We start from the raw sequence: 27,147 nt of genomic DNA on the forward strand, positions 1-27,147 counted from the left end.
GAATCACGTCATGTGGGCACTGCTCAAGCACGGTGAACAATACGACGGTCTGCCGCCCAGCAATACACACGCGATAGGTACACATGCCGAGAACGGCAGATGTGCTCCCATCGGCAAGCATTACTGCACACTTATTAGGAGGCGTGATCACTTTTCGCAGTTTAATACAGAGAGCAGCACTCATGGTTGAAATTTGTGCACCAGTGTCTATGAGGGCTGTAACGGTAACGTCATCCACCAAAACGTCCAAAATATTGCGGCGTGTAGGAATCGTCAACAGAGGATTTGCAGAATGGGTCGTTAATGCAGCGTCACCTCCGGGAGCTGCATGGTCTAGTTTCCCGAGGTTGAGGGCCCAGGTCGTGCAGGGGACCTGGATCGAGAAATCATCGGCGAGAGAGATCGGCGGCCTTGGGGTGACGGTGACCGGCTGAACCTTCGGCCCTGAACGTTAGTAGGAGCAGGCTGTGGATCGTATGGAGTCGAAAAACGGCGAGAACTGCCTTCAAAGCGACGCCATGTCCCAGTGTTCCAAGATGAATAGGATGACCAACGATTGCGACAGTAGCATGCAATGTGGCCGGCGCGAGAGCAGTGAAAACAGATCGGTCTATCATCCGACGTTCTCCATTCAGCAGGGTTCCGGTAGTGGGAAGGGTACACCGGAATCTGGTTAACAGAAGCCGAGCTCTCGGTGGTGCGAACAGCGCAAACAGGTGTGGTGCTGAGATTTGCTATTTCTTGGCGAACGACGGCTTGGATGAGGGAGACGGTGGATGCGTTGTCTTGAGGACCGTCAGAGGCGATGGCTGCAGGAGCCATTGCTTCGGGTTCACGACGAGCGATTCGGGTGACATTTTCGGACGATGTAGCTTGCGTGAACTTGGGGCTGTCTTCACAGGTCGAAGTGGCTGCAGTATTAGGCAGACGCGCAAACTGGCAAGTTATGCGACGGTTCTTGGCGTGCTCGAAGCGCTGACACTCCTTCACAGCCGCGTCGACGGTGGCGCAATCTTTAACGATCAACAGATTGAAGGCGTCATCGGCAATTCCCTTCAATATGTGAGCGATTTTGTCAGTTTCGCTCATGTTCTCGTCCACCTTTCGACAGAGGCCCAATACGTCCTGTATGTAAGATACATAAGATTCTGTCGATGTCTGCACGCGACATTCCAGGTCTTTCCTCGCGGCCTGCTGTCGCCCAAATGGCCTGCTGAATAACTCGAGAAGCTTCAATTTGCAAACGTCCCAGCTGGTCAACTCCGAATCGTGCGTCTCATACGAGGTGAGCGCCGTATCCCGCAAGTAAAATACAACGTTGGCCAGCATCAACGTAGGGTCCCACCTATAGTATTCGCTCACGCGCTCGTACAAAGCGACCCAATCTTCAACATTCACCTTCTCCTTGCCTGTGCCCGAGAAGGTTCCGGGGTCTCGTGGAGGCAGGAGAATCAGAGGAGGCAGCTGCTGCTGGTGCTGCTGCTGCTGCTGCTGCTGCTGCTGCTGCAGCTGCGGCTGCTGTTGCTCTTGTGGGTGGGCCTGTTGAGCCATTGCATAAAAATGAAGGTGGCGACCACTCCGAAGTGCCGTGTTGGTTTGCCGGAAAAGCCCGGTAGGCGTACCCCGCACTTCCACCAATAATCTTACAAGAAAACGTATATTTACAGATATTTACAACGATTACACGCGATGACAATGCCTGGGGCACTGGCGGGCTGGAACCGGTCTCTATCCACTTCGTAGTCTTTTCTTTCAGCCAGGAACCCTCTACCGTTTTATGCCCAAATCCCACTACTGTCTTGTGGCTATATATATATATATATATATATATATATATATATATATACTCATCATCATCGGTCTCACCTGTGTTGTGAGGCAGAGGCTCGGCAAGTAAGACAAGTGTCTTGCAGCCGAAATGTTGTCTTTCAAGTGGTGGAGAGTGCTTTCCGGTCGCCTAGTCCTCTCCCTGCAGCGCTTTTTCGTTATCTTCGACTACAAACCATCCCTGGAGCTCCGGTCGGGTCACCGTCTGCGCAGTCAGCCCACGGTCATGTCGCAAGACGAGCACAACAACACGGCTTCATCCCCCCAGTCTGCACCACTGGGCATTCCTTCTTGGACTGTCACCGCCCCTCAATAAGATCCACCTATGTACGCCGGCCTTCGCGGTGATGACGTTGAGGACTTGTTGGATGAGTAAGACCGTGTGAGTGCGCTCAACTACTGGTATGATTTTGTGAAGCTGTCCCGCGTACCGTTCTATCTGACGGGGGTTGCTAAGACATGGTTTCTCGGCCACCAGCTGGATTTTCTAGACTGGCCTACCTTTAAGCAGCAGCTCCATTAGATATTTGCCAACCCTTCTGTTCGTGCAGACATCGCCTAACGGCAGCTTGCTGAACGTGTTCAGCACTCTGGCGAGTCCTATACCTCGTACATTGAAGATGTCCGCGCCCTACGCCATCGCGTCGACAGCTCGATGGCGGAGCATGACCACGTTCGCCACCTGCTCAAGGGCATAGGCATCGTCGCATTTAACGCTTTAGCTGCACAGAACCCCATCACGGTCGCGGATATTATCAGTACGTGTGAGCGACTCGATGACCTCTAACTTATACGTTTACAACCTGACACAGCAGATCTCAGGCTAACATATGACAATGAGCTCCGTGCGTTGATACGGTCCATGATCCGTGAGGAGCTGCAACTCCAGGCCACCTCGTCGTCTTATGAGCTCCACATGACGCCTTCTGCAGACATTTTCCTTAACAACGTGAGGGAGGAACTAGCGTCTATTACGTGTAAGCAAGTCCCGAGCTCGAACACCCTTCCAAAGCCGACGTACGCTCAGGTGGTTGCAGCGTCACCTTCTCAGCAATCACCGCAGTATGGGTCAACTACGCAGCCTTCACTGAATGTCCTCGCCCCAAGGGCAACGCCTCCTTCTTTGCATGCCTGGCGTCCATCTCGACCAATTTGCTATGATTGCGGAATACGCGGCCACATCTCATGGCTCTGTCGTCGACGTCAACAAGACGAAAGGCGCGGCTATGGTGACTTTGAGAGCGATGAGTTTACCCCTGCTTCACAAGATCGATACCTATACCAACTGTACCAACGCCGCTTACCATCTCCACAGCACTTCGATGCAGCCAGTACCTTCTACTCCTCGCACCGTCGTTCACCGCTGCCTATGCGCCATTCCTCATCACCACTTCGTACGGCTACCACGGCATCTGATTATCGCGCGGAAAACTTAACAGTGCAGCTTCAGGAGGGAAAGCTGCATTTGGCGGACTGTGTCGGACTCCTCCGGAACGCCCCTGAAGTGTACTTTCAGTTTGTGCTGAGGGTATATGGACTGAAGCCTTGGTGGACACAGGTGCATCGCTCTCAGTTATTTGAGTGGACTTGTGTTCCCGTTTGCGCAAAGTGAAGACACCGTATGATGGCCCTCCCCTTCGCTTGGCTAATGCGGTTTTTGTTCAGCCTTCTGGTGTTTGCCCAGAACGAGTTTTTATTGATGGCATTCTTGACCATATACAATTCCTTGTTCTGTCATTGTGTACTAATGCGCTAATTTTAGGATGGGACATTCTCTCCTCCGCTTCAGCCGTGATATGTTGCCGTCAGAGGGTCATTCGCATGTGAGATACTGCGCTTTAGTCTGATAACGATGCTCATAGCCAGCACTTCGTCACTGCTGATCACTGTTTTATTTCTCCAGGTAATGAGCTTATTGTGACCCTGGCATCAGATAAGATCAGTACTGGTGGTGTGTTTCTTGCACCGTGTGGACACTACATCTCTGGTGGACTTACCATCGCTCCTAGCCTGGTGCACTTTCGTGATGGCAGAGCATTGGTTACGGCAGTTAACCCTACTTCTTTGCCTCTTGCACAGCCCCCGGGCACTGGTGTAGTTTGCTTCACAGATACCGAACCACTTTCTCTGGTGCCCCTTCACGTAGACTCGCCACCTTTCGCTACGAGTTCTGATGACCACGCTACAACAGCTGCTTTAACAGCCAAAATAAATCCCGATCTCATGTCAGCGCAAAGGCAAGAACTTTTCGATATGCTTCAAAAACACAGCGCTTCATTTGATGCCAATTCCAAGCTTTCGGGTCGCACCTCCATCGCCATGCATCGAATTGAAACGGAAGGCAATACAATTGTACGCTGCCGCCCATATCGAGTGTCATCCACAGAGCGGGAAATCATTCAGGACAACGTTGCTAATACGCTCAAACGAGATGTTATCTGGCCTTCGTCCAGCTCGTGATCATCGCCTGTAGTGCTAGTCCGAAAAAAGGATGGTTCGGTGCGATTCTGCGTCATTTATCGAGCACTTAATAAGATCACGTGCAAAGACATGTACCCGATGACACGATTTGACGACGCACTCGACTCTCTTCAAGGCACTGAATTTTTCTCCAGCCTCGATTTACGGTGTGGTTATTGTCAAATACCTATGCACGTAGCGGACAAAGAAAAAACTGCTTTTGCAACACTAGACGGGCTGTATTATTTCAACGTCATGCCATTCGGTTCATTTAATGCTCCTGCCACGTTTGAACGCTTGATTGACACAGTTCTACGTGGCTTATAATGGAAAACATGTCTCTGTTTTCTAGATGACTTAAGAAGAAAGAAAGAAAAGTGCAGCATCAAACGCAATAATCGAAGGTCGTAGGTTTGATTCCTGCTCACGGCTGGTTATTTTTTCATCCACTTTTCTTTCTTTCTTCTTATTTACATTCCATTCGTTCTAATAACTTCCCCTGTACATTCCTTTGCATTACTGTCCGTTAGATCTCATTATTATTTTGTGAAAACACGGAAAAACGAGCCCTTAGGTACACACTTCTTTCCCCTATTTCATTAAACGAGGGTCTCGTACTAGCAGACTTGGTGTCATTAGATTGTATACGAGGGACTAATAATAAGCTGCCCGCTCATAATAAGCTGACGTGCTACGTGACGCAAAACATGCGCATAAATAAGTGTTTTCACACTCGTCGCTTGGCTTATAGATGGCGCCGACTGTCACTCCTACTTCTAAATTCACATATAAACCCGAAAAAGTGGATGTAGGGAAGGCCGCTGTGGTAGCTCAGCGGTTAGAGCATCGAACGCGTTATTCGAAGGTCGTAGGTTCGATTCCTGCTCACGGCTGGTTATTTTTTCATCCACTTTTTTTTCTTCCTTATTTACATTCCATTGATTCTAATAAATTCCCCTGCACACTCCTTTGCATTACTGTCTGTTAGAGCTCATTAATATTGTGTTAAAACACGGAAAAACGAGCCCTTAGGTATACAGTTCTTTCCCCTATTCTATATATATATATATATATATATATATATATATATATATATATATATATATATATATATATCTTGTTACGGTGAGATGCCTTTATTTACAGGAGATCATGAATGCGAGAGTCCAGGGATCTGGCCGATCACCGCTCGTGCCTACCTCGTTTTTCTCTTCTTTCACGCGCCCCCTCAGTATCGTAGCAATTCTCCGTGATGACAGCCACTTTTTCTGTATGTTGTGCCTTATAAGCACCAGAGCCAGCTCCGTTTGCAGACGATGCCCACCGGGCGAGTTAGGCTTCGTTGCGATGATGATAGCGTTTTAGACGGGCAACATGAACAACGTTGGTCTTGGTTCTGCGGCGGCCAGTTGACAATAGCTGAGATATCACGTACGTGACATCGCTGCGACGTTCCAGGACAACAAACGGACCCGTGTAGTTGGCCAGAAACTTTTGGCAGAGGCCACGCTTGCGAAGCGACGTCCAAAGCCACACCAAATCCTCTTTCTCAAACAATACGTGCCGGTGACTTCTGTCGTGACGGTTCTTGGAGCGTTTCTGGGAGACGAAAGTTCGAAGACAGGCGATGCGCCGGGCCTCCTCTGCGCGGCAAATGGTTTCTGCGAGAGTAGGGTGATCAGTCTCGAAAAAAGGGAGGATAGTGTCAAGGGCTATGCGGGGTCGGCGTACGCAGAGCCGATAAAGTGGACTGTATCTCGTTGTTTCGTGCTGTGCAGTGATGTAGGCGAAAGTTAAAAATGACAAAATCTCGTCCCATGTTTTGTGTCCAGAATCAACATACATGGTAATCATGTTGACGAAAGTCCTATTAGTTCGTTCCGTCAAACCATTAGCCTGCGGGTGATACGGGGTAGTGTGACGAAAATGGCACAAAGCAAGACGAAGGAGGTCTTCAACAACATCGGCAACGAATTGCCTCCCGCGATCACTGATGATGACACGGGGGGGATCTATGGCGTAATATAACGTGTGACAGCATGAACTGTGAAACTTGAGTGGCCGTTGCCACAGGAATCGCCGCAGTTTCGGCGTAACGTGTGAGGTGGTCAACGCCCACAATAATCCATTGGTTGCCGTTCGTTGATCGCGGAAAAGGGCCGAGCAGGTCGACACCTACGACGTCAAATGGTGAACTCGGGGGTGCTATGGGATGAAGTAGTCCGGCTGGCGGGGTTGTAAGACGCTTGTGGCGTTGACATTGCACACAGCTCGCAACGTATGCAGTCACACTTTTACGCATCTTCGGCCAGAAGAAGCGTTCTTGCGTGCGATAAAATGTCCTAGAAAAACCCATATGGCCAGATGTTGAGTCGTCGTGCATTGCTCGAAGTACGTGTTGTCGTAGACTTTTAGGCAGAACTAGAAGTAGGCGAGGGCCTACGCCGGAACAATTCTCTTTGTAAAGAACGCCATCCTATACGACGAAACCATGTTGACCGTTCGTTCCGGAAATAAAGAAAGAACCGAGACTGGTGTCATTGCGTTGCTCTGCTCGAAAAGATGTTAGGTCAGAAAATGGAGTATCCACTACAGCCAAATATTCATCAAAGTTGTCAACGTCACACTCGGTTGTCGGAAGGGGAAGTCGTGAAAGGCAATCGGCGTCGGCATGACGGCGACCGTTCTTGTAACAGACTTCAAAGTCGTGTTCTTGCAATCGTAACGCCCAACGAGCAAGACGACCAGATGGGTCCCGTAGTCCAGTGAGCCAACATAAAGAATGGTGGTCCGTGACAATCGAGAATCGGCGTCCATAGATATAAGGGCGAAACTTGTACACGGCGAATATGACCGCGAGACATTCCTGCTGTGTGAAAGTATAGTTTCGCTCCGGTTTACTTAAACAGCGACTGGCATAGGCAACGACATGTTCAGCAGCCCCATGGCGTTGGACCAAGCCGCCGCCAATACCTACACCACTGCCGTCGGTATGAACTTCTGTGGCAGCAGATGGGTCATAGTGGCAAAGTACGGGTACTGACGTAAGAACAAACTTGAGTTGCGAAAAAGACGACTCCCATTCCGCTGACCACCGAAAAGGTGCGTTCTTGTTGAGTAGGGACGTCAAAGGGTAAGTGAGGTCGGCGAACCTGAGCACGAAGAGACGGAAGTACGAGCATAGGCCCAAAAATCTTCGCAACTCTCGTACCGACTGAGGTTGTTTGAAGCTGCTGACTGCAGCGACTTTCTGAGGGTCGGATCGAACACCATGCTTGTCCACCAGGTGACCGAGAACGAGAGTCTCACGGCTGCCAAAGTGACACTTCTTGGAGTTCAGGGTGAGCTTAGCTCTCTCAAGGCAGGTGAGAACAATGTCTAGACGATGGTTGTGTTCATCGAATGTACGGCCAAAAATTATGTCATCCAGGTAGCAAAGACAAACTTCCCTCTTTAGTCCACGTAACACAGAGTCCATGAAGCGCTCAAACGTGGCTGGAGCGTTGCATAGGCCAAACGGCATTACATTAAATTCAAAGAGACCATTTATAAAAGCCGTTTTCTCTTTGTCATTCGGGTGCATGGGGATTTGCCAATAACCAGATCTCAAATCCACGTAGGAGAAGTACGATGCCGAATGTAAACAATCAATGACATCATCAATCCTGGGAAGCGGGTAGACATCCGTTTTAGTAACAGAGTTGAGCCGTCTGTAATCCACGCAGAATCGCCATGTACCACCCTTCTTTCGGACAAGAATCACAGGGGCAGCCCAAGGGCTACACGACTCTTGGATGACCCTTTCTTTAACATCTCTTCTACCTGTTGAGCAATGACCTTGCGCTCCGCAGATGAGACACGGTATGGTTTCTGCCGGATAGGGTGAGTGGATCCTGTGTCAATCCCATGGCGAGTACGTGACTTGGGTACACTTATTTGCTCTTCATTCTGCGCAAAGTCAAACATACTAGCGTGCTTCGCAAGGACTTCGAACAAAGCTTGACGTTTTTCTGATGATAGCGACTTGTTTACCATACTCAGAAAGTTGGCTTCTGTATGATACGTTGCACGAATAGGATCTACTCTCTCGTCGCCTAAAGATGCATTAAAACTGGTCGCATTTTGTTTGAAGAGGGCGAGTCACATTCCGCAGGATATCGTAACAGGTTCGTTTGAATAGTTCGACACCCATAAGGCCGATCGCCTATCACTGATCGACAGAACACAATGTGGAACGAGCACATTTTTCTGGGCGCAATTGAGAGGAATGGGCTCCACAAGAACATCAAACTTTCCGGCGTCCGAGGCAGAGGCGTCAACGCGTACGGTCTTCATCGAGTTGGGCGGCAAGAAAACATCCTCAATGACGGTGATAGATCCTTGACAGCACGTAGGATATTCAGTAAATGCCGATAGCACAATCTCGCCAGCACCGCAATCTACAGTAGCCCCGCTCTCGCGTAGAAAATCGATCCCCAAGATGATGTCATCGGTGGAGCTGGTCAGGACAGCGAATTCAGCCTCGAAGACCTTGTCACCCAAAGTGACACTAACAACACACACACCGATCGGGCACAGTGTCTCCCCGCTCCCTGCACTAAATGATGCACAACTGTCCCAGCGAAACATCACTTTATGTCCTAGCCGCAATTTGAAGTTAAGACTCATCACTGAAACAGCTGCTCCAGTCACAACGTTGGGCAGCCTTCTGCGCTTCGTTAGATCCTCGCAAGCCTTTATCACACTTGTGGAGGACAATAAGAGGGCTCCGGACATCTCCCATTCAGCGGTCTCCATTCAAGGCTCTAGCCCTCTCTCAACAGAGATCGGAGGTCGACGTGGCAGAAGAGTTCTGTGCCAACTTATCTGGTCAACTCGCAGATCCCAACATCTCCACGCTCTCACGCGGTGGCACGACATCACACGATCACCCCATGGACCAATTTTTTTCTATTCATGAGCTTCAAGCAGCACTGGCTTTGTGTAGACGGACATCAGCACCCGGGCCTGATGGAATATCATACAGAGCACTGTGTCACCTTGGTGAGTGTGCGAGGAGTGCCCTCCTCGAGATATACAACGACTCGTGGCGAGAGGGCACCCTCCCAGTTAACTGGAAGACCAGCCGTTTGGTTCCATTACTGAAGCCTGGCAAGTCACCATTGGTGCTCACATCATACCGCCCGATTGCACTGGCTAGTTGCTTGGGCAAAGTGATGGAGACGATGGTACTTGGACGGCTAGAATGGTTCCTGGAGCATCACAACATCTACCCGGACGCTATGACGGGATTTCGCCGTGGCCGGTCATCAATTGATAGCGTCATAGACCTGGTCACCTACGTGCAGCACGAAAAAGGCCGTAAGCGTCTCTGCGCTTCTTTATTTCTTGATGTTAAAGGAGCGTACGATAACGTCACACATGAAGCTGTCCTCACCGCTCTCAAGGAGGTAGGAGTGGGTGGTCGGATGTTTCAGTGGATACGCAGCTATCTCTCTGAGCGATCCTTTTTCGTGAGAACCGAGGATGGTGACACTTCGCTACACTACAGCCACCGTGGTGTTCCCCAGGGTGGCATACTTAGCCCTGTACTATTCAACCTGACGCTAATAGCTCTAAATGAGCATCTGCCAAGTACTGTCAGATTGTCAATGTACGCGGACGACATCTGCGTTTGGACGTCTGCAGTAACACGTCTACAGCTGCGAGCGCGAAATCAGAGAGCTGCCACTCAAGTTGCTATTTACCTCCGTCAACGAGGTCTGGAAATTTCCTCTGAGAAATGTGCACTAGTGGCGTTTACGCGCAAACCAATGCATAACTACAGCGTTCTGATAAACAACGAAAGAATACGTCACCTCAGATCATACAAGTTCCTAGGTGTTATAATTGACAGAGACCTCTCATGGAGCTCACATGTATCATACATGAAAAGGCGATTGACAGGCATCTGTCATTTGTTCAAGTTCTTCGCTGGAAAGAACTGGGGAATGTCCACAACTGCTATGTTGCGACTATACAGGTTTCTTTTCCTTGGATTCCTTCGGTACAGCCTACCTGTGTTAACCAACGCAAGTAAAACAAGCATACGAATGCTTCAAAGTGACCAGGCTCAAGCACTCCGGATATGTTTAGGCTTGCCCCAAAGTGCCTCAACAGCGGCGACTATCGCCATCACAAGGGACAACCTCATCAAGACCCACATTAATGTGGAAGTGCTGAGGACACATATACGACACCTTGCTCGAACCCCTCGACATCACCTAGCCTCTCTACCAGTGGTCCGACCATGCACATCTTACTGCAAAACAGTGACCGCACATGGTGAGTCGATCCCAACTTCGTTCTCTCCTGCCGCTAGACCTGTGACTCCGCCATGGTGCCTCGCTCAACCAATAATTAATATTGTTGCGAATGTATTTACTACTTTAGAGTAGAAAAGTACTCCAGCAGTCAAGATGGCAGCCGTTGTGTATATTCGAACAGCCCAAAAACGTCGTCGTCTTCTTCTTCGCACCGCCCGCATAGCTGCATAGCCGCGAACCCGCAACATCGACCTCCGGCGGCGAAAAGCGCCGACCCGGCGCTTGTTAGCAGGTGTTGGACGAGATGTACGGCTTGAGGCGAGCGACGTGGACGATGTCGGAAGATGTGGAAGGTATCGAAGGGTTTAGAGGTGCTATTTCATAGGTAACATCGGTTACCTGCCGTAGCACACGATAAGGTCCGGAATACTTGGGTAGAAGCTTTTCAGCCAGACCAACATGTCGCGACGGAGTCCACAGAAGAACGAGGTCACCTGGACTAAAGTGGACGTCCCGATGGTGGCTGTCATAGCTACGTTTCTGACGGAGCTGCGAGTCCGAAAGGCGCTGGTGGGCAATCTGACGGGCTTTCTCCGCGGTGCTAATAGCGCGGCGAGCATATGCTGTGGACAGGTCGGCAGGGTTGGGTACAAGCGTGTCGAACGGCAATGTCGGGTCTCTTCCATACAAAAAGTAAAAGGGAGAATATCCAGCAGTGTCGTGGCGTGAGCTATTGTAAGCGAAAGTGACAAAGGGTAGCGCAATGTCCCAGTCACGATGATCCGTCGACACGTACATGGCGAGCATGTCAGTGAGTGTGCGATTCAGACGTTCTGTGAGGCCGTTTGTTTGAGGATGGTAGGCCGTCGTAAGCTTGTGCTTGGTTGCACAAGAACGAAGTAGATCGTCAATTACCTTAGATAAAAAGTAGCGACCGCGATCGGTGACCAGTTGACGAGGAGCACCATGATGTAAGATGACGTCTTGAATCAAAAAGTCGGCGACATCTGTAGCGCAGCTGCTTGGAAGAGGTCTCGTAATTGCGAAACGGGTCGAGTAATCTATGGCGACGGCGACCCACCTGTTACCGTCGGTAGAAAGAGGGAAAGGGCCCAGCAGGTCGAGGCCGACACGATAGAAAGGCTCGGCAGGTACGTCGATCGGTTGAAGGAGCCCGGCGGGGTGTACCGCTGGCCTTTTGCGGCGTTGGCACGACTCACAAGACCTAACATAACGTTGTACAGAACGGTAGAGGCCGGGCCAGAAAAAGCGTCGGCGGACACGGTCGTACGTTCTGGCAACACCAAGGTGGCCAGCCGTTGGTACATCATGTAGTTGCTGAAGTACGGTCGAGTGCAAATGAGTGGGTATTACGAGTAGTAGTTCGTTTCCCACATGGTGCATGTTGCGGCGGTATAAAATGCCGTCTATGACAACGAACATGCGAAGCGAACTGTCTGTACAGCCTGTGTTCAGGCGGTCGATTAGCTCGCGTAGGGACGCGTCACGCCGTTGCTCACATCCCATGTTGCCGAAAGCAGAGAGCGAGGAAATACAGATGGACGCGTCGTCGGTTACTAGATCTGGAGCGTCAACGGGGTACCGAGAGAGGCAGTCGGCGTCTTGGTGTAAACGGCCAGACTTGTAAACCACTGTGTATGTGAATTCCTGGAGGCGCAGAGCCCAACGAGCAAGGCGCCCCGTTGGATCTTTGAGGGCTGAAAGCCAGCATAGAGCGTGATGGTCAGTGGTAACTGTGAAAGGCCGGCCATATAAATAGGGGCGGAATTTACCAACTGCCCATACAAGCGCCAGGCACTCGCGTTCCGTAATAGAGTAATTGCGTTCGGCAGGAGAAAGGAGCCGGCTGGCATACGCAAGAACTCGATCGTGACCGGATTGACGCTGGGCTAAAACCGCGCCAATACCGTAGCCACTAGCATCAGTGCGGACCTCGGTTGGAGCAGACGGGTCGAAGTGGGCGAGAATCGGTGGCGTGGTCAGAAGTGTTATGAGCTGGGAAAAGGCCGTGCCTTGATCAGGACCCCACTCAAATGGTACATCTTTCTTCAAAAGATCAGTGAGGGGGCGTGCGACCTCTGCGAAGTTTCTGACAAATCGTCGGAAATATGAGCATAGGCCCACAAAACTTCGAACGTCCTTGACACAAGTCGGTACAGGAAAATCCAGGACAGCTCGGACTTTGTCGGGATCGGGGCGGATGCCGGAGGAGTCAACGAGATGCCCTAGAATAGTAACTTGGCGATGCCCAAAATGGCATTTCGAAGAATTAAGTTGGAGCCCAGCCTCTCGAAATACTGAAAGAATTGAGGAAAGGCGCTCGAGGTGAGACTTAAAGGTTGGGGCAAACACAATCACGTCGTCCAGATAACACAGGCAGATAGACCATTTAAAGCTGCGCAAAAGCGTGTCCATCATCCGCTCGAACGTTGCCGGCGCATTGCACAAGCCAAACGGCATTACCTTGAATTGGTAGAGACCGTCAGGCGTTACAAAGGCGGTCTTCTCCCGGTCGAGGTCGTCCACGGCGATCTGCCAGTAACCGGAGCGTAAGTCTATCGAAGAAAAATAGGTTGCGCCATGAAGGCAGTCCAGGGCATCATCAATACGAGGAAGCGGGTAGACATCCCTTTTGGTGACCTTGTTTAAATGCCGATAGTCCACGCAGAAACGCCAGGTATTGTCCTTCTTTTTAACTAGGACTACAGGGGACGCCCACGGACTCGATGAGGGCTCTATGATGCCTTTTGTGAGCATCTTATTCACCTCCTGTTGGATAACTTGGCGCTCTGATGGTGACACTCGATAGGGACGCCTGTGAATTGGAGCTGCATCACCGGTATTAATGCGATGTTTGACTTGCGATGTTTGACCTATGGGCCTACCGTCAAAGTCAAATATGTCCGAATAGCTCGTGAGAAGATCAGTGAGGTCTTTGACCTGAGACGGCAACAGGTCTGAGGCAATCATCTTAGTTACATTGTTGAGCCGTGTAGAGTTGGCTGCGTCGGTGCTATGCGGGTTCGGCGAGGCGACTGTGGCCAGTTCACGTGACACTGATGAGATCTGGCACTCGTGTGACGGTGAAAGAGTGGCGAGAACAATGCCTTGTGGTAGGATTTGAGGGCTGAGTCCGAAGTTCAGAAGAGGAAGGCACGTCTTGTTCGCTGTGACAGTTAATATGGTGTACGGGGAGGAAACGTTGCGGGCCAGTAAAACACCGGGAGAGGGAAAGACCACGTAATCCCCATCCGGAACACTGGGATATGGTTCAACTGTGACACAAGTTAGGGCTTGGGGTGGGAGGCGAACAAACTCAGCGCACGAAAGCTTGTTCTGTACCATCTTCGACTCTTCGGTGGCCGCAGGCAAGTCAAGTTGCACGACGCCGGCTGAGCAGTCAATTACAGCGGAGTGGTCGGACAAAAAATCGAGTCCAAGGATGACGTCATGTGGACAGTGAGCGAGAACATGGAATAGAACGGACGTCTGGCGGTCGGCGAATCTCACACGCGCGGTGCACATTCCGAGCACAGCCGGGGTCGCTCCACTAGCGACACGTACAAATAGGGACTCTGGCGGCGTAAGGACCTTGTTTAATCGTGCACGGAGGTCAGAGCTCAGAATTGAAATATGTGCGCCGGTGTCAATAAGGGCAGTAACAGGAAGGCCATCCACTTCTACATCAAGCAGGTTTTTGTCCGTAGTCAAGGTCAGCAGAGGGTTTTCAGGTCGGGAGTCCAATGCAGCGTCACCTCCGGGAGCTGCATTGCTCAGTTTTCCGAAGAAGGGCGTCCACTAGGGTGGGGCGACGAATAGCGGCGGTGCTGAGGTGACCTGGAGCGACGGTCATGCGGGGACGGCGAACGGCTGGACCGGCGGACTGGTGTCGCAGGAGTGCCATTGTACGGTCCATCGTCACGAGCGCTGTACTGCAGGGGCCGGTGGTTGTCGTCACGTCGATAGCCAGGAAACGACCGAGGTGGATACGTGCGGAAACGACAGTAGCGGGAGATGTGTCCTACACCATGACAATGAAAACATATAGGCTTGTCGTCCTGTGTCCTCCACTGAGCAGGATCACGATAGCGGCGGAATCTTTCTGGTGCAGGAGAAGGCGCTATGGTACTGACCCGAGGTTCCGTCAACGAACATACAGGCTGCAGCCCAACGTTTGCCAGCTCCTCTCTCACGACCTGTTGGATCAACGAGATCGTTGGTCGATCATCAGATGGGCGGGTCAGAAAAGACGGAGACGCGGCCTCGATTTCTCTACGAACGATGCGAACCACACTCTCGTTGTTATGTGGTTGACTGCATGGCGGCTGAAGGTCCTCGCAAGATGACGTAGCGGCCGTGTTCGGAAGACGCAAGAAATTCTTGGCGACCCGGCGACTCTTCAGCTCTTCGAATCGGCGGCACTCTTTGATGATGTCATCAATGGTGGAACAGTCTTTGGAAACCAGTATGTTAAAAGCATCATCTGCAATGCCTTTAAGTAAATGGCTTACTTTGTCTTCCTCGGACATGTTGGGGTCGGCACGATGGCAAAGGGCGAGAACGTCAAGGATGTAGGTGACATATGATTCGGTCGTAGTTTGTGCCCGACCAGAGAGTTCTTTAGAAGCGGCCCGCTGGCGTCCGACGGCCTTACCAAACAGGTCACGAAGCTTCTGTTTGCAAGTATCCCAGCTGGTTATGTCCGCTTCATGAGCCTCGAACCACGCGCCAGCTGTTCCGCAGAGATAGAAGCCAACGTTGGCGAGCATCATCGTAGGGTCCCACCGGTACACTGCTGCAAACCGCTCGAACTTCGGAATCCAGTCGTCAACGTCAACATGGTCGGTGCCGCAGAAGTTGCCAGGGTCGCGCGGTTGCGTCAATACGACCGGCTGTACAGGCTGCGCCGGAGTCGCGGCTGAAACAGGAGCGGCAGAATTGGTTTCTGTTGCCATGGTCGGGCAGTCGAGAACACGTCCGCTTCGAAGTTCCGTCTTGCGTCGTACCCAGCGCCACCACCAAAATGTTGCGAATGTATTTACTACTTTAGAGTAGAAAAGTACTCCAGCAGTCAAGATGGCAGCCGTTGTGTATATTCGAACAGCCCAAAAACGTCGTCGTCTTCTTCTTCGCACCGCCCGCATAGCTGCATAGCCGCGAACCCGCAACAATATTAACATACCTGGCGTCGAGAAAAAGGCCAATTTGTCGTCACCGGCTCTTAAACAGCTCACACTACTTCTCTTGTATGAGAAATATCAAGACTCCACACATATCTACACTGACGGATCGGTTCAGCCGGACAGCTCTACAGGAGCAGTAGTGATACCAAGGTTGGCCACGACAATTAAATTCAAGACATCTCACGCAACAACATCAACGGCAGCAGAATTGGCAGCACTTCGTGCCGCGTTGCAATTTGTAGTTGATCAGCCTACGCGCAAGTGGACTATTTTCTGCGACTCGAAGGCGGCACTGCAGTCTCTACTATCAGCCTTACGCCGTGGACCACACGAGCAGCTGGTACTAGAGATAGCAGAGATTATACACCACCTGACTGAGAAAGGGCCCCAAATTACATTTCAGTGGTTGCCCAGTCACTGCGGAATCATCGGCAATGAACGGGCCGATCAAGCTGCCCGCTCAGCCCACACAGAAAATCATAAACTGCGACTACCACTTTCTAGGACGGATGCTGCACGAGAGCTCCGCAGACTTGCTCGCCGGAAAACCACATCGCAATGGAATCAGCCGCACTTCAAGCATGCCCGACTGTACTCGCTTGACCCTACGCGAAGTCTTCAAGTCCCGTCGAGGCTTCGCCGAGCAGACCAGACCCTGTTATGTAGGCTGTGGTTGGGCGTTGCATTTACCAACGCCTACGCTTTCCGCATTGGGATGGCCGACACCGCAGCCTGTGGCCACTGTGGCAAGGAGGAAACCATTCAACATGTTCTTTGTGAGTGCCGAGCGTATAGTAGGTGGCGACTATGCCTTCGCAGGGAACTCAACAAATTAGATGATCAGCCTCTGTCGGAGCAGGAAATTCTGCAGTATCGTCAGGATGCGACTTCACAGAAGAGGGCCCTGAAAGCGCTGCTGAGCTTTTTGCGATTGACCGGCCTTGCTGAACGGTTGTAGCTGGGACGCCCTTCCAGTGTGTGTTTTCGTTTTTTTTTATGAGTGCGCGTGCGTTTTTTTCCCCTCTCTCTAACCCCTCTTTCTTGCCCCTACTTCCCCACCCCCAGCGCTGGGTAGCAAACCAGATGCCAATATCTGGTTAACCTCCCGGCCTTTCCTTTCTCACTCACTCACTCCAGTATCTATCAAAGCCATCGTAGGAAGTGCATCAATAAGCACGGGGACCCTATTTTGTGTCATAAAAACGGGTGGAGGCATACGCGGGTGTAGTGAAGAATGTTCGGCGACCTCACCTCCATTGGCCGTGCGCACCACCTAGTTTCCCGGAGGCGGGGAGGTGACGCGTCGACCAGGAGATGAGGAACCAAACCGGCGTGCTGTGGGGGGTGTCAAGCTTTGCACGGAGGAAGGTGAGTCGTTGCGTAAATTCCGGTGGAAATTGCGTCCTACATGTGTATCACTGTGGGTCGTTTGGTGGAAGCCGTCCCCAACGTACGCGTCCTGCATTGAACGCATACCACCGCGCCAGCGGTTTTGTCGAGAACAAGCTGATGATCCCTCGTAGTAGCGCTGCTGGGGGCGACGCCTTTGACCACAGAATCGAGCCACATGTCCACGGAAACCGCAGTTATAGCACACAGGAGCCTCACGCACGTCGCCAAACCTTCCACGAGGCGCCATGTGCCCATGATCGTCCCACGTAGAAACCATTGTAGGTGGTTGGCGGGAGGCGTTCTGGAAACCACGGCGATGATGTAAGTTGTCGGTTGGGGGCTCTGGTGCTCTTGATTGGGGCACATCACATAGCGTGGCATCAACGGCAGCACACATTGTGTCGTATGGCGGGGAGGTGTTGATAGCAGGTGCTCTCGGTGGGTTGACAGCATCACGTCATCCAAGTTCTTCGCGTACGATTTGCCTGATCATTGAGGCAAGATCACAGGAGGATGTTGGAGGGACGTCGACACTTGCAACGGTGGTGACGTTGGCAAGTCTACCAAATTCGGGAGTGATGTGCCTAGCTTTCAGGGTCTCAAACGTGCGGCAGTGTTGTATTACGCCCGCTACAGACGCCAAGGTGTCTTTGCCGATGAGTAAATTGTAGACATCCTCAGCAACCCCTTTGAGGAGATTCCCTACCTTGTCATCTTCTTTCATGCGTGGGTCTACAGACTTGCACAATTTCAGAATCTCTTCAATGTACGTTGTGCATGTTTCACCTGGAACTTGAGCACGCTGCATCAAAGTTTGCTTCATCAAAGGGTCCCCGAAGCAGCTCGCTATTTTTTTCTCAAACGCTTCCCAGGTCGTTATTGTTTCTTCGTGGTTTTCAAACCACACCAACGCCGTCCTTTGAAAAAACAATCCGACGTTGGACAAGCGGGAGGCCGCATCCCAACAATTGCATTTACTCACACAGTTTAAGCGTTTCAGCCATTTGTCGACGTCTTCTTCGACCCTCCCAGAGAAGCTTCGTGGTACTATATGTCGGGGCCACGTAGCGCCAGACGACGAGTGCGTGGTGTCACCGTCAGCAATCGGATACACAGAGAGCGGTGGCAGACCAGCCAGGCGTCGGCTTCGGCGTAGTTCTTGAGGTAGCGCTTCCGTGATCATTCGCCTGTGATCACTCCGCTGTACCCCGCACCTTCCACCAATCTTGTTACGGTGAGATGCCTTGATTTACAGAAGATGATGAATGCGAGAGTCCGGGGATCAGGCCGATCACCGCTCGTGCCAACCTCGTTTTTCTCTTCTTCCACGTGCCCCCTCAGTATCGTAGCAACATATATATATATATATATATATATATATATATATATATATACATATATATATCTTGCAAGGTATGACGACAGGTTATCGTTATTCAGGAGGCAACTTAGATGCGGAACACTCTGTGTTAGAAAATAGAAAACACTGATGGAAAGGCATCATTCCCGGTACTGTCTAAATGAGGAGTGGTGCAATAATACACCTAGAAATAAGGCGCACAATTTGTGGCCTAATGTACGTCAAAAATAATTCAAGCTGGAACTCTCAAAGTTCGACACACTGTATTAGGACATGCACTGTTAATGTGCTCCAACTCTTAAAATGAGTGTGCACAACACATTTAGTGAGTTCACAATGCATCTAGTGAAGCGATTGCTATAGGGAAATATAAAAATGTGCAGACAGAACCCACAGATTAGGCGGTTACATTAGATACGCAGTGCAAATAAATACAAATGAATATATTGGATCATGGCGTTTCCCTTCCATTCCTAATGGCGGGCTCGCTCAGGCAGGTTTTTGTTTTATACCCACTAACTCCGCTCTTAGCTAACAGGTGCACATGCACTAGTGACATTAAAACACGTGTGAAGTCAGCTTATATATTACTATAAATATGCAAATCAGGTTTTGTACAGCTGGAGGCAATATAGAGGGTGATGAAGTTTTGTACAGCAGTGGGCACTAAGGTAAAATCGTGGTAATTTCGTGCTAATTATGTTTGAGTTATTTATCAGCATGATAAGTAAGGGGATGGTAAGTAGATCTTACTAATATGATACTAATTAGAACCGTGCTGATCTAAATTGCATTAAATTGCTCCAGAGCAACCAATACCTTTCTAATTGTACCGAAGGTTTTTATTGCTTTTTTTAAATTTTATCAGTCAAGAGAAAACTGTTTAATGTTATACTAGCTAGTTCTTAGCTAATTACCATAATCGAAATTAAGATTGAACTGATGTGGTTGAAGCAGACTGCTTGGAAGCAGACTGAGTAGACGATCGACTTAAAAAGCTGGAAAAAGCTAAGCGCCCAAAAGCCCCTCATGATCTCCAGCCTTACCCAAGATTATTTTACACGCAAAGAAGCTGCTGCGTAGCGTTCACCGCATTAAACAATTAACTGTAACACTGGCGCATGACAGTCCTGAGTTGAACTCGGGCTTTCTGAGAATCGATGAGTTTGTACCCGAGTTCACGTCAATCAGTTCGAAGTTTGATTGACGAATGTCTGCAGCGAAGATCGCGTCCGGACATGGCATTCGCGCTTGCCGAGAAGCTATGCTCCCACTGCAATGCCAGCGAGCGGCGCAACTCATTTATCAGCTTTACCGCGCAGCCTATGCACAAACGCACAAAACAGGAATAGTTATGACGTGGCTGGGTTGTCTGGCATTGAGGTTTACTCTGCCCACGACGTACCACTCACATGCGTTGGCGTCATGATGCGAGCGTCTCTGGCGAAAACCGGTCCGTATACCGCACTAATATATAGAAGCAAAACACGCTGCATCAAAGTGCTGCGTATGCACCTTTGTTGCCTCTATGAGTAGAAGCTTTCATGCTGCAAGGTGAACAAAAACAAAACCTGCCGGAAAGAGGGCAAACGCCCATAAACATGCTTGTGGTAGATGTAATGTTTCCTTGGCAAAAAAAAAAACTGAGAACCAAGACAATCTCTCTTACGTCGCTGCATTGTTAAAGTGTTGACTGACTGGCGGCGAGGACGTAACCGCATGCGGTGTTTGATATCCGCCGCGAGTTCTCAACGTGCATTTTTGGCGCCACGATCGTTATTGTAGTCATTTTTCTCGACGCTGGTATCGCGCACTCCACATTTTCTTGGTTCCATGACTGCCGTAGAGCAAGCTTGGAGAAAACTCGCATGCTCGAAAAACTCGGGTCTTTCTGTGAATTACGCTAAGTCGGTTTTCTAAACACGCATTCATCAAGTATTTTTTTTTAATATGAAGCCCGTTTGGCGTGGGTACAGTGCCTCTCGAATACTTTGCCATTCTTGGTAGCTGCATCTTAGTAAAATGAAAAATAGAAGCATGTTACCTATTGAACTGTCAATCATGTCAATGAAGCATGTGAAGTCCTCGGGTGATATTTTTGAATAATATACTTTAGCGACATCGTATATAGCTTCACGTCAGGCGTAGTGAGCGTGCCCAATGACTGAATCACCTATTATAGTACTCTTTTCCTCAACCAACCAATCAGATTTCACTGAAAGTGACATGCAGGCGATATCTCTCAAGATCAACGGCTCAGAATACGGCCCCCGAATTGTACACGTGCCTAGCCGGCACTTGACAACTCAATTACGTAAGCCGATACGCCCGATATTTACGGAAGGACCAAGACCGTGGGCTGTAAGGGCCATCGAAAGCCTGTGCGGAAGTGTACCGTAGTCTATATGCACACTGGTGCCTGTCCTTCATCAGGGACGTATATAATTGTGACAGATTTCTGGCATGTCCTCTATCAACACGAAGCATCTGTTCTGTCGCATACAATTTGGAACAACTCTGTCCAATTGGGACGCATTGATTGCCAGCTTTCGCAACAGGCGAGATGCGACCATTGGAATGGAGCCAATGCTCATTTCTCGCTGCGCTGTCACAGACGGTGTTAAATATGTTTTTCTTTGTCTTCTGCGCCCATGTAATTGCAATAACATCTGCTCAGTGTTTTCTTGCGTGGCATCGTTTCGGAGAAGTAGGCTCTACGAATGTATAATTTTTATTTTGCACATTCGTTCTCTCATACGCTATATTCCCTAGTGGTAGCTTGTTTGATTTGGCTGGCTCAATCTGTTTCGGTGATGTGGCACGCGTATCTCACTGCTGGTTACTTGCAGCGGCACGCACGTGAGCCTATGTTCTTAGGGGCACCAATTAGCAGCTGGCTCGAGGTCAAGAATGTCACGGAGTGCCTCCTTCTTACGGCGATAAAATTGCCAACGCGGCAACATCCATAACATATTGCTATTACGTGTTAAATGGTGGGCGGTGGGGAGTGTGGCACGTGTTTCGGTCAGAATCGTTATGTGTATATGCACTGGAGCTTGCCTTCTCGTATAATTTACGCTACATCAATCAAGGCATCTATTCCCGCAAGTGTTTCCGCAACCGGCAGTTTCTACCTCCACTTCTGTCAATTACCTCAATGACTTATTTGACGGAAGACCTCGAGAAAGAGAAGTTGGCAGACTAATTACTTAATAATAGGCGATTGCATTCAGCATGAACCAATTGATCATTCGCTCTTTGAGCTTTCCATAATATGAGTATAAGTAGAACGCACATAACTGTGCAGTTGTGTCCATCCAGACAAATTGTGTCCTCCCGGGCATTAACACATAAGTAAGCTGTCAACGACAGGATCGGTGACTGTTCCCTTGCCAAACTACACCTGCTATTTTGTTTTTTATAGTAAGACAACTGGTTTACCTCCCACGTGTAGTTGATGGCTTTTCGGCATCCAGAAATCCCTGTTATTGGGATACTGCCGCACAGAAATATTCAAGCAAGTTCCAGCTAAGGTAAACTTATACCCATTCAAATGACATGGATGACCAAGAGAACGTTACGCTAATCTGCTCAAGCCTGCAAAAGTTTGGCAGGAGGATCTTTGCAGCAGCATCAATAAACTCGTGCAGTGTGCTTTTAGAGTTGCAATGAACTTTATCTAAACGTTCTGCGATTCCCTTCCTAATCCTGGTAATTGCATATAACTTCACTGCTTTGAGTTTTTGGCATATGAAACTTTGAGACTAAAAAAAGATTTTAAAAAATGCCCAAATTCCTTAAAACGTAGCGTTCCTGCACTTGATCCATTGACATCTGCTTTAATTTCCTGTGAACTACAGATTTACTATGCTTCTTTTAAACATCACAGCTTTTTCCTTCACTGCACAAAAAATTGTACAGATTTTACTATATTGAACTAACTTGAGTCCTCTCCTTGTCAGCGAGCCCACACTTCTACTACTGAGCCATGCCAGTCTCTTTTTTTCATTTCATTTCATTTATTGGTACCCTCAGGACCAGGAGGTATTACAGAGGGGAGTGGTATTAGCACATGGAGAAAAAAAAAGAGTACAGAAATGCAGCAATGGATATGCAGTTATTACAGTGGTGCGGCTCCTACTCATACAGTCTTAGCTAATGGCGTTTTTAAACAGTTCATGATCTTGGATAGTTGCTATTGATGCGGGAAGGGGATTCCATTCGATGCTCGTGCGTGGTAGGAATGATGTGTGGCCGCCATTTGTTCTGCATAATGGAACTCCGACCTTGTGACGATGATCTAGACGAGGTGATACATAATCTGGTAGTGAAATAAGTTCATTATGTAATTGGGGATGGTGATATATTTTGTGAAAAAGACACCAACGAAGAATCTGACGGCGAGATGCTAAAGATGGTATATTCAAGCTAGATTTCATTGCCGATATGCTTGCGGTGCGATTATAGTTAGAAAGAATAAAGCAGGTAGAATTATTTTGAACCATTTCGACTGAGTGTATTAGATTGGCATGTACAGGATCTCAAACCAAGGCAGCATATTTTAATTTAGGGCGAATCAATGTTTTGTAGAGGGTGAGTTCTAAGGAAGAAGGAGCTTTAGCAAAGTTGCGACGTAGGTACCCAAGCATTCTGTTTGCTTTTGCAATTATATGTTCAGTGTGGATGGCCCAATTTAAAGTGCTGGTTATGTGTAAGCCTAGATATTTATAGCTAGAAACGGTATCCAATGCAAGACCATTGAGAGAGTAGGTAGGAGGTGGATTAGTTGTTCTAGACACTCTCATAACCTTGCACTTGTTGACGTTAAGTTGCATTAACCATTTTTGACACCAAATTGAGACAGCAGTAAGGTCAGTTTGAAGAGCAGTTACGTCGGCATCGGAGCTTAATTCACGGAATATTACACAGTCATCAGCAAATAGGTGCACATAACAGGAAAGACACGCAGGTAAGTCGTTAACATAAATAAGAAAAAGAAGAGGACCAAGCACTGACCCTTGCGGTACTCCAGATTGAACAGCGGTGTGGCGGCTATTCACCCCGTTAGCAGCAACATACTGAGAACGATTGTTAAGAAAGAATTCAATCCAAGTTAGTAATTTTCTGTCAAGGTTTAGTTGAAGTAATTTGTGCATTAATAAACTCTGGAAAACCTTGTCTAACGCTTTAGAAAAATCCAAAAATATGCAGTCGGCCTGAGAAGAGTGATCTAGTATAACGTTCAGTTTATGTGTGAAAGATGCCAGTTGGGTCTCGCAGGAGTATGTTTTTCGGAAACCATGTGGTGCTAGGGTAAAGAATGAGTTAGATTCGAGGAATTTTACAAGGTTCAAAAATAAGATGTGTTCTAATATTTTGCACGGTGTACTGGTAAGTGATATAGGTCGGTAATTAAGTGGGGAATGGCGGTTACCAGCTTTGTGAAATGGAGTCACCTTCCCGATCTTCCATTCAGCGGGCAGGCAACCTTGGTCGAGTGACTGCTGAAAGATCATTGTTAGTATGACAGATGAAGAAGCACACGTACTCTTTAAGAATTTTGGGTCAATTTGGTCACAACCAGGAGCGGAAGACAATCTTAAGGACCTAATTATCGCTTCAACACCACTACAATCAATACATATTGGAGGCATAACGGGATGGGGAAAAGGTTCTGCATTAGGTAAAACGTCATTTGCATCATAGGAAAAGTGAGAGAAAAAACATCGTTTAGAACGTTCGCACATAAGTCAAAAGGAATTTGATTTCCGCTAGCGTCTTCTAGGGTGATAGCGTCGTCCGGTTTGGGGTTTATTGTACGCCAGAATTTTTTAATATTTTTCGTTAGCATGGATGGTAACACGTTTTGTAAGTAATAATTTTTGGCCTTTTTAGTGCTGTTACATAATTTTTAGACGCGAGCTTGTAGGCATTCCAGCGTTCTTCATTCCCGCATTTCTTGGCAGACCTGTATAATCGCTTTTTTTGTTCGATAGGCGCTTTAGGTGTGCGTTAAACCATGGGGAATCTTGGGTCATTGTTATTGCGTGAACAGGAATGTGTTTGTTTGCCAAGTTGGCAACGGCAGCTGAATACATGTCCCAATTTTCTTGCACAATGCGTTCGTGAAAGTTTTCCAAAAGAGTACTAAGAAATGAACCAAGTTCACTGTTAATGGCTTCAAAGTTTGCTTTTAAATAGTTTTTAATCATTTTTATTTTTTAGGCTTCTTGGGACGCTGAATGTTTAGCTGTAATGATATTAATGAATGATCACTTAAGCCAGGTGACAGTGTAATATACGAGACAAGCTCAAGCCTCGACGTTAGTACGAGATCTAGGGTGTTCGAAGCAAGTTTGGTTTATCGTGTTGGCTGAGTAATAAGTTGGGTGAGAGAAAAGACAGTGCATAAGTCTAGGAACTCTTGGCTAATAGTCGAGTAAGGCTGCATAATCGGTGTATCTGAAGTCCATGATATGTTCGGCAGGTTAAAATCGCCAAGCAAAAACAGGTAAATCAGGATATCTTGATGAGACCAGATTAATTACGTCATGTAGTTCATTCGCGAAGTTGCCGGAAAAATTTGGTGGCCTGTAACAAACGCCGATAATGATTTTTTGAAAGCTAAGTTTGCTTAGTGCCCATGTAATCTCTAACCCGCTGTTAATATGAATGCACTGGGAAGGAAAATCTTTGGTAATTGCCAAGAGGACGCCACCACCTTTACGGGCAGTGTGGTCGCATCGAAAAATAGAAAATTTCTCCGCGGGCAGAAAAAGTTCGTGGTCGTGAATTTGTGTGTGTAGCCAGGTTTCTGTGAGAGCAAGTATGTCAGCGTTACGAGTATCTATAGCAGAAGTTATTTGGTCTCGCTTGTTGATAACGCTTCGAATGTTAGTGAAGAGGATTGGGACGTGTGATAGTGGATGACCACTTCCCCTCGCGTCTACCGATGTAGCAGCGCGTGGCGATGCTGTGGCCCGATTGTTAGCAGTGGCGTGGTGTGGCACATGCTCCTTGATAGCTACGCGTGGCGATGCTGTTCCCTGATCGTTAGCAGTGACGTAGTGTGGCGCAAGCTCCTTAACGCTATCTGTTGGCGAGTCGTAGACGAATTGTGTTTTGTTAATCGTAAGTTTGTTGTAGCGTACTTTATATGCGGGGGTGTTAGGTTGGCTTTTTGCGAATTCAAGTAGCTTTCTGCGAGCGTATCGGGTAGCTGGGCAAAAGTCTTCGCTAATTGTGATGTTCTTTTCTTTTAACTTCTTGCAGGCAGCGAGTACGGAGTCTTTCAATTTGTAGCTTGGGAACTTGACGATGATAGGGCGGCACTTATTTGGACGGTATGCTCCCAACCTATGAGCTCGCTCAATGGCGTTTTGCGGGAGAGGGTCAACTACACCGCTGAGTGCCCCAACTATACTGGTTTCAGATTGCTCCCAGCTTTCGTGAGCGTCCGGAATGCCGTAAAAGAGTAGGTTTTCGCGCCGCGACCTATCCTCTAGCTTGTCTAATCGCGACTGCAGAGTGTCCTGCTGTCCGGTTAGGAAATCAATCGATTCTTGCATGCTGGCCATTCTTTCCCCGTTCAGATCGAGTGCCCAGGTTTTCTCTTCTAGTTCATGAAGTCGTTTCTGTATATTGCCAATTTTGGTCTCGATTTGCACTTGGCCAGCTTAAATTGATTTTATGTCAGTAGCTACTTTAGTCTGGCTTTCGGCGCATTGCACAGAACGGGACTGAAGGTCTTTGAGTAGCTGAAAAATCACGTTCATTTGCTGTGATGGTTCTTCCAGTAAAGTTTCTATTTCTAGTGCGGTTACAGAGCGAGTTGTTGGCCCTGGGTTTAACTCTACATCACCCGAGCATAGCAACAAAAAAACCACCGAAAAACATTCATCAGCAATTTCACAGAGCACTTGTGGGCACGGGAACAGGAGCAGGCAGCGATAATCGCTTTTTTTTTTTTAGAAAAGTGAGGTACACACCTGAGAACCGCAAAAGTACGGCATGTTAGCCTCTCTGCAGGCGCTGCTCCTGTGCCCACTGAAAGCTTGCTCCAGATGATGGCTGTATATGTAGTCGCCGGGGTCCGATAAGGTCAGCAAATGAGGTGACGTAGTTGCGCAGAAGACGGCAGTCTGCACGCTGGGCATCTCGATGAAGGCAAGGTTCATGGCTTTATGCTGATTGCTGAACTGGTCGAAATCAGTCACTGTGTCCGAGGAATTCGCAGCGTAGAAGGGGGGCGACGACCAAATCAGCAAAGCCAGCAGTGCCTGAGAAACGCAAAAGTACGGCATGTTAGCCTCTCTGCAGGCGCTGCTCCCGTGCCCGCCCAGCAGTTCATTACAATCACTTGGACATCACACAGTAGTAGAAGTACATTGCATACATGCCGCGGAAAACGTTAAGAAGAGTACAGATTACCTAGCCTTCACAATTTTTGTATGCGGCCTATGTTTCCCGGTAAAAAATTTGTAAACTGGGGCTGTGTCGGGGCGACATTTAGACAAGCGGACCTGTCTTCTTCAAGGCTTGAACAGTACTTTAGTGCTAGCGTGTCTACGCTTCGTACCTTCTCCTACATCCTAACAAA

General features: G+C 48.8%; 1 protein-coding gene and 1 pseudogene across 3 annotated transcripts in view; one reads left to right on the forward strand and one right to left on the reverse strand.

Annotated features, from left to right (window-relative positions):
- LOC142786405 (uncharacterized) overlaps positions 1–26,851 on the reverse strand; it is a 48,864-nt pseudogene extending 22,013 nt beyond the window's left edge.
- The window catches only part of LOC142786393 (neprilysin-1-like), a 557,390-nt gene that overhangs the window by 44,927 nt on the left and 485,316 nt on the right, over positions 1–27,147 (forward strand). The window lies entirely within an intron of this gene.

This window comes from Rhipicephalus microplus, unplaced genomic scaffold, assembly GCF_043290135.1.
Source record: "Rhipicephalus microplus isolate Deutch F79 unplaced genomic scaffold, USDA_Rmic scaffold_23, whole genome shotgun sequence".
In the NCBI taxonomy this organism is placed as follows: domain Eukaryota; kingdom Metazoa; phylum Arthropoda; class Arachnida; order Ixodida; family Ixodidae; genus Rhipicephalus; species Rhipicephalus microplus.